This window comes from Leptinotarsa decemlineata, unplaced genomic scaffold (assembly GCF_025532065.1).
Source record: "Leptinotarsa decemlineata unplaced genomic scaffold, Ldec_3_MD MMD2_P_RNA_scaffold_9, whole genome shotgun sequence".
NCBI classification, from domain to species: domain Eukaryota; kingdom Metazoa; phylum Arthropoda; class Insecta; order Coleoptera; family Chrysomelidae; genus Leptinotarsa; species Leptinotarsa decemlineata.
In genome coordinates this window covers 10,369,245-10,383,786 of record NW_027412536.1, presented here as the reverse complement: position 1 = coordinate 10,383,786, position 14,542 = coordinate 10,369,245, and the positions used below count along the sequence as shown (strand labels likewise).

General features: G+C 32.5%; 1 protein-coding gene and 1 long non-coding RNA gene across 4 annotated transcripts in view; one reads left to right on the top strand and one right to left on the bottom strand.

Moving 5' to 3' along the window:
- The window catches only part of LOC111509284 (uncharacterized), a 101,242-nt gene that overhangs the window by 77,735 nt on the left and 8,965 nt on the right, over positions 1-14,542 (top strand). The window lies entirely within an intron of this gene.
- Positions 2,023-5,858, bottom strand: LOC141480529 (uncharacterized). Its single transcript, XR_012464404.1, has 2 exons — positions 5,537-5,858; positions 2,023-3,302 (listed from the first exon to the last, which is right to left on the bottom strand). It is a non-coding gene; the product is annotated as an uncharacterized lncRNA (long non-coding RNA).

The window sequence follows — 14,542 nt, the reverse complement described above, 5'->3', positions numbered from 1 at the left end:
CTCGAAATTGTTCGTCATGAACAACACCTGTAAAATGCTATTCATATAGCAAGTGTTTCCTAAATTATCTAATCCAATTTTCTTCCCAAGATTTTCTTATATATACATATGAAATATATATGAAAGGCAAATATTTTTCATTTGTTAAAATGGAGTCGGATGAAAGTTGTTGGTAACAAACATGTAACTTTTTGAAAAATCAAGAGAGACAATTGTCTCCAACCGGACTTCATTTTTTAAAGTGTTCAAATAACAACTTATTCTATTCCGTTTAAATCTGTTTAAAATCTGTGTTTCCTTTAATCCGTGTTAGGAATCACACGTTAAAAGGTAAGACCTCGTTAGTCCTTATCTCGCACAAGTTTCTCAACTTCTGAGGATTGTCGTTCGTATGGGGGCGGCAGCTGATTAACGGAAAACAGATTTTTAAACAGATTCAATCAGCTGTTGCCCCCATACGAACGACAACTCTCAGAAGTTGAGAAACTTGTGCGAGCTGAGGACTAACGAGGTCTCACCTTTTAACGTGTGATTCCTAACACGAATGTTTGAATTGGTATTTAATATGATAAAAAAATATTTCATGTGGTATACTGTCTTCAGCGGCCGTTACGGACGCGCGACGTTCTATTTTTGTTAAATTAAGATCATAAATAACGGAGGCAAACTTCTGGGGGTTGTAACTTTTTTATTGTAAATGTTTCTCTTTCATATTCTTTCATTTCTTGAGTATAGATAGGTTTATTTTTAAAGGATATATCGAATCAGAGTATCACCATTAATTTCATAACAAGAAGCAATCTAAAATACGTAAATATTTCCAATTTTTGTTACTTCATTTAATTTGAAATATTTTGGATATCAAGCGTTTGAAAAATAAAAAACTGCTTTATATATGACTTGAATCCACGACTATTGGCAGTCAAGTCCAGTGTTCGACTGATTAAATGAGTGTTACATACCCAACAAAAAACGGTAACACAATTGACGTTTTTTTTGCGGGGAAATAATTGATGATTTATGAAATACCCTACTGAAACATCTCGATTTTTATTATTTTTCTGTTTAATTCATCGGTGTGTTATCGATTGAAAATTGAAACTAAAACACAGATTTTCATGAATCCGAAACTTTAATACGTAGATGCATGAAATTAAGAAATGAAGTTGTGAGAATAATTTTGTCGAGACACACGTGCACTCCTATGATCGCTGTGATCTGGACAATACGTTCGAATTTCACAATTTCATGATCATGATCATTTTCATGATCATAAATTTTATGAAAGATTAATGTATGAGTAATATTTTCCTTTTACCTGTAGTCAAATAAATGAATATTTTTAGAAAGGAGGAGGAGGTTTCTATTCAAAAATCCAACTTTCATCATTATATAACCAGAATTCGTTTTAAATTGGGTAGAGCAGACATTTAAAAACCTTCACAACCGTTAACTTTTCCGTTTACACACACCTTTACACCTGGGACTTCGATATTCAAACTAATAAAAATTAATTAGATGATGAATTCGGTATGTTTTAAATTTCTGTGTTATAGTTTAAAACAATTGTAATGAAATCAATAATGGTTTCAATTGTGAGAATTGATAAATAACATTAAATGATAATTTAGTTATCGTCTTTACTTACCGACATAAAATACAGCAAAATATACATCAAAATACAAAAATATAGCATCTTCGGGCATCCCAATACTGTTGGAACAAATTCTGTGTCGTACTTTTATAGTAATTTTGATCATTATGACTATTTCTACATGATAAATTCATTACCCAATCAATTTACTTTTCTAGGAACAACTCATAAAGCTGGTTGAGCTTTGAAACTTTCTCTTTCAAATGCTACTCCTATATGTCATGATCGTTATTGATATAAAATTTTGGACAAGAACCATAAGTCAACTTTTATTCTCACGATCTGTCTGACACTGGAGTTTTATCTTTATTGTTTTTAATGAATTTACTCAAATTATTATTTATTCTGTAGGCTAAGTTTTTTTATTAAAAAAAAAACGAGAGTGATATTATTATTAGGATCACCAAAGTGTCATTCTTTGAAACTGAATAGACCTGGTTCAGAACTTGTTTCTGATTTCACTATAAATGAACGTAACCTGAGAATGGTCCAGATATATTCTGAGATTTCTGTGGCTACCGGAATAGTTATATTCTCTAAAGCATGAATAAGTTCATTCAAATTCTGAAGGCATTGTTTGTTTTGTTTCGTAACAAATATTAATAAAAGCTAAAAAATAAAAATGATTATTAACAGAAATGAAAAAAATTAAAAGATTTCAAACCAAGTTATGTCACGATGTTTCGATTGTTAGTATCCACAATCGTCTTCGGGTGATAACTGGACTTATTCCTCCGAGATATGACTATGTATAGGCCATTCGAGTGCTTTCACCTATCCCCTCTTCTCTCTCTCTCCACTTCATTGGTTTTAGCGGGAGATGACCGTTTGGCGGGAGTTGGTCGTTTTTCGTTTGATTAGAGGTTTCCATGTGTTACGTATCTCTACGTTAGCTTGATTGAATGCGTTGTTGGACAACATATACGCGGCTTCTTTGAATTTTCTCCTAAATCAGTGTTCCTCTTTGCGGATGATTTCAGCTTGAGACCACCTGATATTATGTTGATGAGTCAAAACATGCTCTGCTATTCCGGATTTGCTGATTTCTCCTCGCTGTGTGTATTTCTTGTGCTCAGCAATGCGAACTTTCAATGGCCTCTCAGTTTCACCGATGTAAATGCAATTCTTGGAATCGCAGTCCGCGTTTGGTGGCCTGGTTTTCGTGAGGCTGCTGCGGATAGTGTTCCCAGATCTGAAGCAGGTCCTGACTTGGACCCAATCCTTCGTATCCTTTCCGATAATCATCTGATGTAGGGAAGTACAAGTACTGGTTGTGGAGGCTTCTCTTCCTTGTGGAGCTCTTGCTGTCTTCTAGCTAAAGCCTGTTTCACCATCACTCTGGAATAACCATTTCGTAAAAGGTCGTTTTTGATGATGCCTACTTCCCTTTCGAGACCTTCCTTTGTATTACAGAGCCCGAAGGCACGATCTAGTAGAGTCTTGATGATTCCTTTCTTAGTCGATTGATGGTGGTTGGATTTCTGGTTCAGATACTGTCCTGTGTGGGTGGGTTTTCGAAATACAGATGTTTACCATTTAGTGTCCGTCCTCTTCACCGATACATCTAAAAAAGGCAATTTCCATTGTGAAAGTGATGGAAGGACTTAAGTTGTTGATGTGCTTGGGTATTTCAGACAATATCTGCGGGCTATGGAAACACTATTTTTGTAATTTTGTTTTGTTATTTTTTGTTATATATAATAGAATAATTATATATAATTTGAGTATTCTCATTAGAAGAAGAATTATCTGTTTCGGAAATTTCATACCTAATACTACGTGAGGTTAGGGTAGATAAATTTGGATAACTTGAATTAAGATTGAATTTGGGTAAGTTGAATATAATATAATACAATTATTCTATAAGATATATTCCAAATTTAACTTTTAAATTACTTGATATATTTCATGACATAAAAAGTATTAGAATTTCTTCCAAGATTTATAAAACAATTTCAACCCTATATTCTAAAATCAAAACCCCTCTCAGCAACAAAGAAAAATATAATGTTATATATAGTATTCCATGTTCTTCTTGTAATTCAATTTACATTGGTGAGACCAATCGTAATCTATCTGGAAGAATCACTTCACATAAAAGTGACTGCAGACTAAACAAACGTTCCTGTGGACTAGCTGAACATGTTATCTCTTCAGATCATGTTATGGATTATCAAAATACTAAAATTTTAACAGTTGAAAATAATAAATTCAAAAGGCTTTTTCTGGAAATGGTTCACATAAGTAAACATAATAATAATTCGAAGAAAAAATCAGAAATACAAAATTTAAGTCAAATTTACAATTATATTTTAACTTTTGATAAATAAAATTGAACAAATAATTTCAATATCATATTACTAATAACACAACACAACAAAGTTTTTGTTTCGGGGTTGAAATTAGATGATTTTAATGTATTTCCACGTGTTAAAAACCGAAAGTGACCATAAAAATTATATATTAGCTCTTGTTTTCAAGATATAGTATCATTATATTATACATATATGTATATTGAGTTTTCAACAAATGAAATATTTCATCACCAACAGTTGGTACACATGTTCGTTTACATAACACCCCTCTCATCAGCTGTTCTTAAGTAGTAAACATAACCTATGTGAGTTTGTCAATTGTACGCACGTGGTTGCTATTGAAATTATCGTCTGAAGTTGATTTTTAAATTAATTCAAGTGCTGATCTGAAATGCCTCGAAAGTGTGTGAATTCTGTCGATAGCTTTTGCTATATATGTGGTGAAATAACATTTAAGGCTCAGAAACGTAAAATGACACCTATCGTTAAGACAGCCTATGAACATTATTTTGGTGTGAAAGTTGGGGACCAAGGTAAATCATGGGCTCCTCATATATGTTGTAATTCTTGTTCCGTCATATTGCGAGAGTGGTTGAAAAATAAAAACCGGGCAATGGCTTTTGCAGTACCTATGGATTGGCGTGAGCCTACCAATCATACAGATGACTGTTATTTCTGTCTTAATTTCTGTCACTCTTGTCTTAATTTCTTCCCACAAAACTGTGGAGCTGTGAGTGACGAACATGGAGAAAGAGTCCATCAAGACATTGCCTTAATGGAACAGAGATATCAGGGCCGTTGGAATGAAGCAATGCTTGCAGACTACTGCTGGTCTGTGTGTAGGGATGCTCCAGAAGTGTTTTATAAAAGACAAGCTAAACGACAGCGATCTTACAATGAATCGGATGGACTTAATTGAAATTTGGTGGTACAAACTTCTTTTATTTGTCAAAACACTAAGAATAATGTTTTTTTTTATTAATTTTGTACTTAAAATATTCTAAAAGAAACATAACAATATTGTTTTATGTACTTTCACTTTTCACGTATAGTATAACTACTCTTTAAGATTAAGTACTGTATATCTCAAAAACCAGAGCTAATAAAAATTTTTCATTGTTATTTTCGTTTTTATCACCCCAAAATTAGTAGAAATTGACTAATTTAGTGTAGGAAACATTCAAAAAATATTTTTTTGTTGTGTTGTGTAATTTTTCACTTACACTTACATATAAATCTCACTGTATGTGTAAATATTATAATAATCACATTTTCTCTGGTGCTTTAACAAAATTTTCAATGTCAAATTTTGCATTTGACTTTTCGTTTTTATGTTTGGATTTATATGCCTTTTTTATATTTTATACTAACTTTGGTGAGTTTTTGTAACATATCTATTACTGTATAATATTCACATGATCTTTATTTTGTGCAATTCTTGATAAGGGAAAAAATATAGTTCCGAAAGCTTGAATAACGAATTATTGTTGTCATTTTTTTATTTTCTATGAATCCTAAATCAAATTAATGTCACCTTATGATTATTGTGAATCTTCTTTGAACTCACCTAAAAGCCGATTTCATTATCGCCACCACATTCAGTAACCGTACATTTTCTTTCGGAAGGTTTTTCAATAGATCCATAATTTCGCCAAAGTATTTTCGATTCGTTGAAAATATCTATGATTAGGTTGTCGTCGTTCAGGATACAATTCCTGATACATTGCCAGAGATTTGGTAGCATTCGTCAAACATCTCGAATATACAAAAAGCATATCCACTTTTTCGTCATTGGAAAAATTCATGTTTCTCCTTTAAAATCGCTCGACGATTTGAATAACTTTTTTATCTGTGACAATTAACTTGACATTCATATTCATGTATTTCATGGCTTACTTCAAAGAAAGAAATTATCGCTTATCGTGTTTCTCGTGAAAATCATCTATGACTTTTTCAATACAGTATTTTTATTAGTTAATTCTTGTTGATATTCTCATTTTCTGAACAGAAATTTTTGGGTAGCTACAAATTTTCAAAAGACATTTGGAAATTATGAGTGGCTTGGTATTGATACAAAGATTATTGGTCTCCCTTTTTCAGGACGACCCTGACAGAAATTTAGTTGGATTTCAGTGAATACAAATATAATCTCAATGAACGACATTACAGAAGAACTCTGGATGTCAGTAACATTCGGAAATTCGAGCTCTTAATAAAAAATGATAGTGATGGTGTGGTTTCGGGAAGGAACGTCAGGAAATATAGATGTTGTGATATATCACCGAATTTGTAATTATAATTACTACGAAAATGTATAAAACAGTATACAGGTCCGTATTTAAAAATCATATATTAATGATGGAATTCAATAAACGAAACGTTGCATTGAAAAATGAGGACACCCAGATTATAAAGCACATAAAATAAAGCAAAAAGTTTCTTGTCATTTTTCGATATTATTGAAAATAAAATTCTGTCATTTTCAGTTTTTTCCAAATATCTCACAAACCGTTTATTATTTTATGGATCTGAAAATACCATTGTGTTGCATCCCTAAAAAAGTAACTTTTGCTCCATTTAACCGTCCTTGTACGACCTACCGTTTCCGAGATAGCAATAGTAGTACAAGCAAAAAAAAGGCCTGTATAATGCCTCGTGCCGTAACTGAGTTAAACATAAGACTCATTGCTAATGATTCAAATAATTTTACTCGTGGATACCAGGTGTCAATTTTAGCTTTAGACAAAATAGGGATTACAGAGCCAATAGCCTGTTTTCCCTTAATGCTAGCAACTGATGATATTTCCGGGAATAATCCTGACGAGGTGAAAGTTAATCCCAGATAAACATATTTTTTTGTTACCTCTAGTGGTTGTCCATTGAAATGAAAAGCAAAATTAGGTTTACGATATCCACCTCAAAAAAGATTGAGTCAATAATATCCATGCTGCTACTTAAGTAGCAGCATTCACAGACTTGAATATTCCACTTTAGATATCAATTTTCAAAGAGAACTGATTTTCATAAAACATTTTATTGTCAACAATGGTTACGAGGTGGTTCTTGTCCAAAATTTGATATCGGGCAAACCGGAAGAACTCCTTCCATAACAATAAAAAAGTATATTGAATTGAAAGACAAATTCAACATTTGCGAACCATCTTTTGATAGAGGGGCACGAGTTCAATCCCATTATGACGTTCAAAGCTCAATCTTTTGGAATGTTCAGAAATCAATAGATTTAAAAATTCGGGATTATTGCCTAACGATAAAATAGATTTGAGTTGTTCCACTTTATTGAATTCAGTTTTGCAGGGATGAAATTAGTGATTAGGATAGATCCTAAAAGTAGGTGAGATGGTGGTCCAGGTAAAAGTTTTCCAGTTTTATGAGTTGTTCCTTGATAGGTAAATAGTTCAGGTAATGAATGTATCATGTAGAAATTACTATAAAAGCACGACACAGAATTTGTATTAACATTAATTCTTATGTCAACCTTCCTAGTGAAAGGACGTCCCCAGAAGTAGATGCCCAGTGAGAATTTTAACACGTGTTTAGTGTACGGAAGTGCTGTGTTTGTCTTTTGAGATTTGGCAGGTGAGTGTTGCGATTTGTTCGTTAATATCGTTTGCGAACAGTAAAAAGGTTTGTTTCAATACCTTGTATGATAAAAGTCCAGCATAGAGGAGCTGGTTCGAAATATTTTGACCATCAAAAGTCCAATTCATGACCGCGATAACGCTCTTAATTAACTACAGCGTTAGACAAAGAACAGCCTCCTATCATAAAGCGAGCGAACGAGTGAAAACCCAAAAAAGAGTTAGACGAATAGACTCGGATATAGACAACGAATAATAATGTTTATTCAGTAAATATACATAAATTCTCAAATATGATAAAGGAGTAAATAAACAGCGGCATCACAAGAGGAGCATCGCCGAAGGGGTGTTCCTTCCATACCAGTAAATAATAAAAAATTAGTACACATGAGGTATGAGTAATATAAAATTGATGTTAGACATTATTAAAATAAGGTTGAATTATGAAGTAGTGCTTACAATCGGGCTAATATTCACAGTAGTTCAGCGACAATAGTTATTGACGGTTGTACTCAAAATACATTTTATATTATCTATGTGTCATGTGTGTTCAGCTAGGGTGATATGGATATATCCTTTTTGAATATTATTCAGAATACTAATACAGAATAATTGCCTCGTGTCGTATTATTTTTCAAATCCACTTTTGGATCGTATCAAGATTCTCCAAATGACAATCTTCAACTCCTCCCCATTCGATTATCCCCTATGACATCTTAGACTGAACCAGGACAAATGGCATGTTTTTCACCGGAGTTCTTGGTAAGCGACGAGGAGAATGTACCTCAGTATCATCAGCTACCTATAACAGAGGCTAATCCCTGTACCTCTCAGAAGTTCTGAAATTTCCAGGGAGATTACTAACAACAGTAAAGGCTCGGGGGTCCAATATCATACTTGTTGACGTATTGCGAAATATATTCATTCATTTATCAAAATATTTTAGTGGTACGAATAAAGTACCACCTTGTTCTCTTTACGAAACACCAATGGTTTTTTGTGGGGCTACAAATATTCTAAATCATTGAAGTTCTGGTACTAAGATGAGACTAAGTACCAGCGCCTTCGCCAGAGTAGCCAAAATGTAGGTTAAATGGTTAGAAAGTGATTAGATTTGACCAGGGGTGCATCACAACAGATAATAACCACAAATAGTTAAATATCAAGAGGCAACAATTGTTGAGTATTACTATCGATGACTGTCTCGAGTAGTAATTTTTGACGCATCATTTTAGTAAACTCGTGATGTGTTATTGGGATGAATTTTTTTTTGATAAATACTTATAGCAAAATGGGGATTCTGCGATTAGGGTCCGTATCTATTTTCATATTATTTTGCTAGCATTTTGAATATTGAGGTTTTGTTTGACATATATATGAACAAAATGCCTTCAGAAATCGTTTCAATTCAATTAATTGATGTTTCCATAGAATGTTGTCTAAAAGAGCTGTCCAGAAAGATATGTTGAAAACGCTTTGCAGAATTAAAAACTTTTGAGTTTAAAAACTCAATAGTGAAAGTTTTTGCTCTAAAAACTATGAAACAAGAAAATATTGTCATCTGACATTTAATTCATCGTTTAAGAAACAAATTGGTTGTCATTTTTTCGATTATTTTGCAAACTGTAATGTAGATCTATACCCGGCTCAAGAAAATATTACAAACCGGATAGACTGTTCTCGTTATCGAACTTTTTCAAGTTTTTAATCTTTTTTTTCTCACATGTTTCAGTTTGTGCACTAGGGGGGTTTCTCAAATGACTGATTCCATTGTTACCTATGTACAAACTATTCTATATTTATCACCTATTAGGTATGCAACTTGCACGTAAAATTTTCAAATATATTTACCTAATACATATTTACAGTTTTGAGGCAGGTATATGAATAGAATAAATTGAAAGATCAATAGACTAGGTTAATGTATAGATCAGGTTAGTTTTCAGTAATGAAATTTTCAAAATTTCGTAATCTAGATTAGGAACGCAAGAATCACATAATGGTCATCCTGAGGAATTTGGCTATGTTCTGCTAATCGAATTTATTTATTGTTGATTAGTTTGGTTACCCAATTCATATTACATCTAAATTCATATTGAATCTATTTCTTTATTATTGTCTTCGAGAAGTTTATCGATGTAACCATACAATGGTTATCATGATTACTTTGAAGACGATAATTTAACGGCTCCGATTCCCTACTCACGGTTTGAGTTGTTTCATAACTCAAGTGTCTCAAATACCACTGACTGGAATTTAAGAGTGTGAAGGGTGTATCCTTGAGACAGGAAACTAGTAGGTCAGTTTGGACTAAGACTAAAAATAAATCATTTTGGAACATCTAGTTTAGTGTTGTATATACTTATGTGAGAATATTGTCCATAAGTTTCAATATCCAAAATGAAACCAGCCTGATATACGTCAAAAGTGTCCATAAACCCAAAAAACACTCGTGCACTTCAAAATTGGGAGCACGATTCAGACATATATCATCCGTAACATTTATTTCTAGCAGTTCATAACCGTTTGAAAGGAATGTAAATAAAAATAAAGTTTCAAGTTCGCAACACCGAAAATAGAGCCTCAAGAATTTTAATTGATACAAAACGCATGTTCCGAGATTCTGTTTATCAAACCGTGTAATATATTTTTCCAAAAGTTCCATCAACAAAAAACAACCTCGCCAATATTTCTAGATGTCCTTCAAGGCTACTAGCAGAAATGTTCACAAGCTATTCATTAAACTTCTATAAATTCAAAATTAACGGCTATAAAAATGACTACAAATTTTAAGAAAATGAGAAACTGGAGCTTTGTTAAATATCATTTTTGATATGCCTCACAACCTGTGATTGTATGCCAAGTATTGTGAATTATTTTATTATAATTTTGATCAGTTACATAGAAGACTAATGGGCCAAATGAGAGTACAGGATAATCTACATTATAGTGCCTGAAGATCTTTTTTATGTTGTTTTTGAGTCTTGTTAACCTTACATGCCTCTAAATACAAGAGGAGTTTTTAATTGGTGTCACTCAGAATACTTCATGATACTTTTGAAGTTGAGAAAAACATCAGTTTTATGCGATTTTTCCCAAACTTTGAAGTTAAGTTGAAAAGAACCTTGCATAAAGGGTAACTGGTCATTACCTAGCAAAAACTTTTATTTTTTTGCCATCAGAATTTGCTATCTACACTAGTCTACTACCCCGAAAAACTGCTTTGATAAGGATTTTTATGAATTTTCAAACTAGAAATCATTAAATAACAAAAACAATTCGTCTTGATAAGAAACTTGACTTTTCTGGACCCAAATCCTGTTTCTTTTTTAAAGCGAACTGTTCAGGTAAATTTAAAATACAAGTTGCTGCCTAATTTAAACTAATAGTGAAAATTATGCATTTATTTATTTTTGCTAACCCCAGTAATTTTCTCTTTTTTCAGGAAATACTTCCATTAGAAAAATATTTTTACATTTCAAATGGTAGAAGGATTATCCAAAAAATTAATTTAATTTTTTTTTGAGTAAGTTCAATATTCTCTATTTTATGCGATGGAATTGACCGATACCTGATAAAAATCAGTAACGTATTCAAATAACACTTTGTTGTGAGATATTCACTAGTCATACAATATGAGTATAACGTGTTATTTGAATTTTCTATTTCATTCATACTTATGGACTCATCCTTCAGATATCTAAAATCCGCAGATATTAACCATTTTTTTTGCACTTCGAGCATATCCTCGTTTGTTTGAACCTATAAGTCTATGTAAAAAAACTCTGGGAACAACAAATTGACGCACACTTTGAAAAAAGCTTCCGTTTGATTTCCAATATTATTTCAAATCCTCAGCAAAAATATTTATCAGTGAGATCCTGTTTATGAAATCTAAATTTATAGACTTCGGAATCAACATATAATTATGGATTCCTATATTTAATCCAAAAATAACATATTAAATAACGTCACGTTTTTGAGATTTTCCATCGGAATTTCGTATTAACATACTGCTGAGTAGGACTTCACGAGGAATTGAGGAAAATATGGATATTTTCTTGTATTGTCTTCATTCCGTGAATAATCAAGCCAAAACAAAACGTTAATGGAAAAAAGCTTTTTATTGTTCACTCATCCATCACTATACGAGTACAAAAAATTGCGTAAACACTTCCAAAAGAAGGAAGAAATCAATTAGGGTCAAAATGAACTCTTTATGAAGATGTGTAGATCATGCATAGAAGTTACTTTCAGATATAAACTGGAAGAAAAATACTCTCAGAAACAACTACTTTCGTATAGATATTGAATTATACGAAAATCACTTATTCCTATTCAGTTTGTACTTCAAACATCCGTTATGAAATTGAATCGGATATAATATAGTATAATCCCTGATTCCTCTTAGATGCGCTATACAAAGAACCTACCTGCATATTTCAAGATTTTTAGGTTCCGTAGCTTTGGCTGTACGTTAATATAATAGCGGGCAACAGCTAGTAATTTATATTTTTATTTTAAAAATACAGTAACTAAAATATATGCCAATTGCACTAAATAGTGAATAGCTTTGAGAATTGAATTATGTTACATATACAGAAATTCGCAAAACTAACACAACCGTCAACGACGTCTGCCCTCACGCGTCTGCCCGCGTTCTCGGCGATGGCGCTTCATTGAGCGCCCCTCTACCCTCGCGCATCGTCCCCCGTCGTCTTACAGTGGACGCGACGCGTAATGACTTACAGCGTTGCGTCAAGTTAATCTTATCGTAATAAAGATTCGTCCGAATCACTTTGTTTGTTTCATGTCTTTTTGTGTTGGTGTTGTCTCGGAAGTTTGTTGCAATGTTTTTAATTTTTTCAATATGTTTCTAATATGTCTGATGGTTTTCAAAATAGTAATGTTATCAACACGAAGAAACTACTGTCCAAGCCCTGAAGAAGATTTTAATTGAATTCGAAACGTCGGCAAGTAAACAATTTTTTTTAATTGGTTCTGTTAACCAACCAACCTTTCTTCAGAAAAATTATTGGATCACTAAACTACTTGACTGTGATAAAGTTTATCTATCTATACTATATATGCGAAAGTCACTCATTTATCTCTGTTTAACCGTATTGGTAAGTCCTAGGAAGCTAAGAAAGAATTAATAAATATTCCAAGTGGGGTGCCCCCGTGGGGGTAAAAGGGGTGCGTTTACATATGAAAATTACCTTTTCATCACTGATTCTCCGCACTGCTATATTTTCGGAGGCTGAAATTTTGTATGTAGGTTCTTGTTATGTTGTATTTCATTTAGTACATGGGTAGTAGAACAGTTCATTAAAATGTTATATAATGATACACTCTTGACGACTGTTTTTTTGTTAGGCGATGGCATTTTAGTAATCGTAATCAGCTATTGCTCTGCATATTGGAATCTACATTAAACAGAATGGCAAACTCTATCCAAATTTCATGCTTATTCGGTTACATTATATGACTTGGACAATAAAAATACCATGCCAACAAGGTATTAGCCAACCCATCATTTCATTTTAAAATAAACGTATTTATTTATTTCTTACTGGTTTTTTTGGATACTTAATATAACCTTCCATAATCTGAAAAATTAACAAAGCTAAATTAATAGAGAATCTGCTGAAATGTAAAAAAGGGCATACTGAAAAGTTCACCACAAAAGGTTACTGCGTGATATAAACCACTGAAAAGTCCAATTATCCAGTAACTTGTCGTATTCATACATTTTGCCTACAAATCAATTGAAAGAAATGAAATCTTTATATTTAGCTTTTTTTAATATAGAAAACAATTTTTTTCCGTTCTCAAAACCTGAAATTAACTGTTGGATTCAAAATGTATGTTTTTATTATTCCCTCTGTATATAGATTTTTTATTTATTTTATGTGATGTCTGATAATATTTTTAGTTAAATCAAGTTTGTTAGTAGAAAGAAGATGTTGATGACAGTTGTCAACGTAAAACGATGTTTTCAATTTATCAGCAGTGTTTTTCAAATGAATTGGTGCCCTATCTAAATGATGACTGATAGTTGCACCTAACAAGAAAGGGCTAGGCCGCAAACCAAAAACCACTCGACAGTGCCTAAAGATTTTCTTTTCGGTTTTTGATTCATCTACCCACCAAAGAAACCTCAAATTGTCCCTTTCATTGGGATTAACACCAATTTGCAAAAATGCTTTTTCTATATCAGATGTAACTCCTATTAGTCCTATTCTGAATTTTATCAACAATGAAGGGATCAATTCTAACAGATTAGGACCTTTTTCTAAACACGTATTTAGTGAATTTCCGTTATTATCCTTTGTTGATGCGTCGAATACTGGCCTAATTTTAGTAGTAATACTATTTTCTTTAATAACGGCACGATGAGGTAAATAGTGACTTGGCATATTAATTGAATCTCCCCTAACTTCTTCTATAATACCTAATGATTCCCATTCTGCAAAAACCTTACTATAGTCTTCAAATTTTCCTAATCTGATTAACTTTTTTGTTGAAGACAATAATCTTGCTTCAGCTATTTCTTTATTGTTAGAAAGTTTTGGATGACCTTCTTTCCAAGGAAGATTTACTTGATATCTACCATCATCTGTCTGCAAAACCGTTTCTTTAAAATACTTTTCCGTTTTAAAATCAATAATTTCTTTTGGTGTGGTATTTGCGGGCTCTTTTATACCCAAAACATCTAATTCCCACAAGTCAGCAATAGAAAAATCAGTAAAACCGGAAAAAATAGGATTGTTACTTGTGTTATGGACTTGTTGTCCCATTATAGTCCATCCAAGATACGTTTCTATGGCAACAAGTCCATTATTCAAAGTTTCAATATGCCCTGTTATTAAATTTCCAAAAATATCTGCCCCTAGCAACAATTCAATTTCTTGTGGAGGATTATTTATACCAATATCACTTAAAATAATGTTTTTATTCTTCAAATAGCCTAT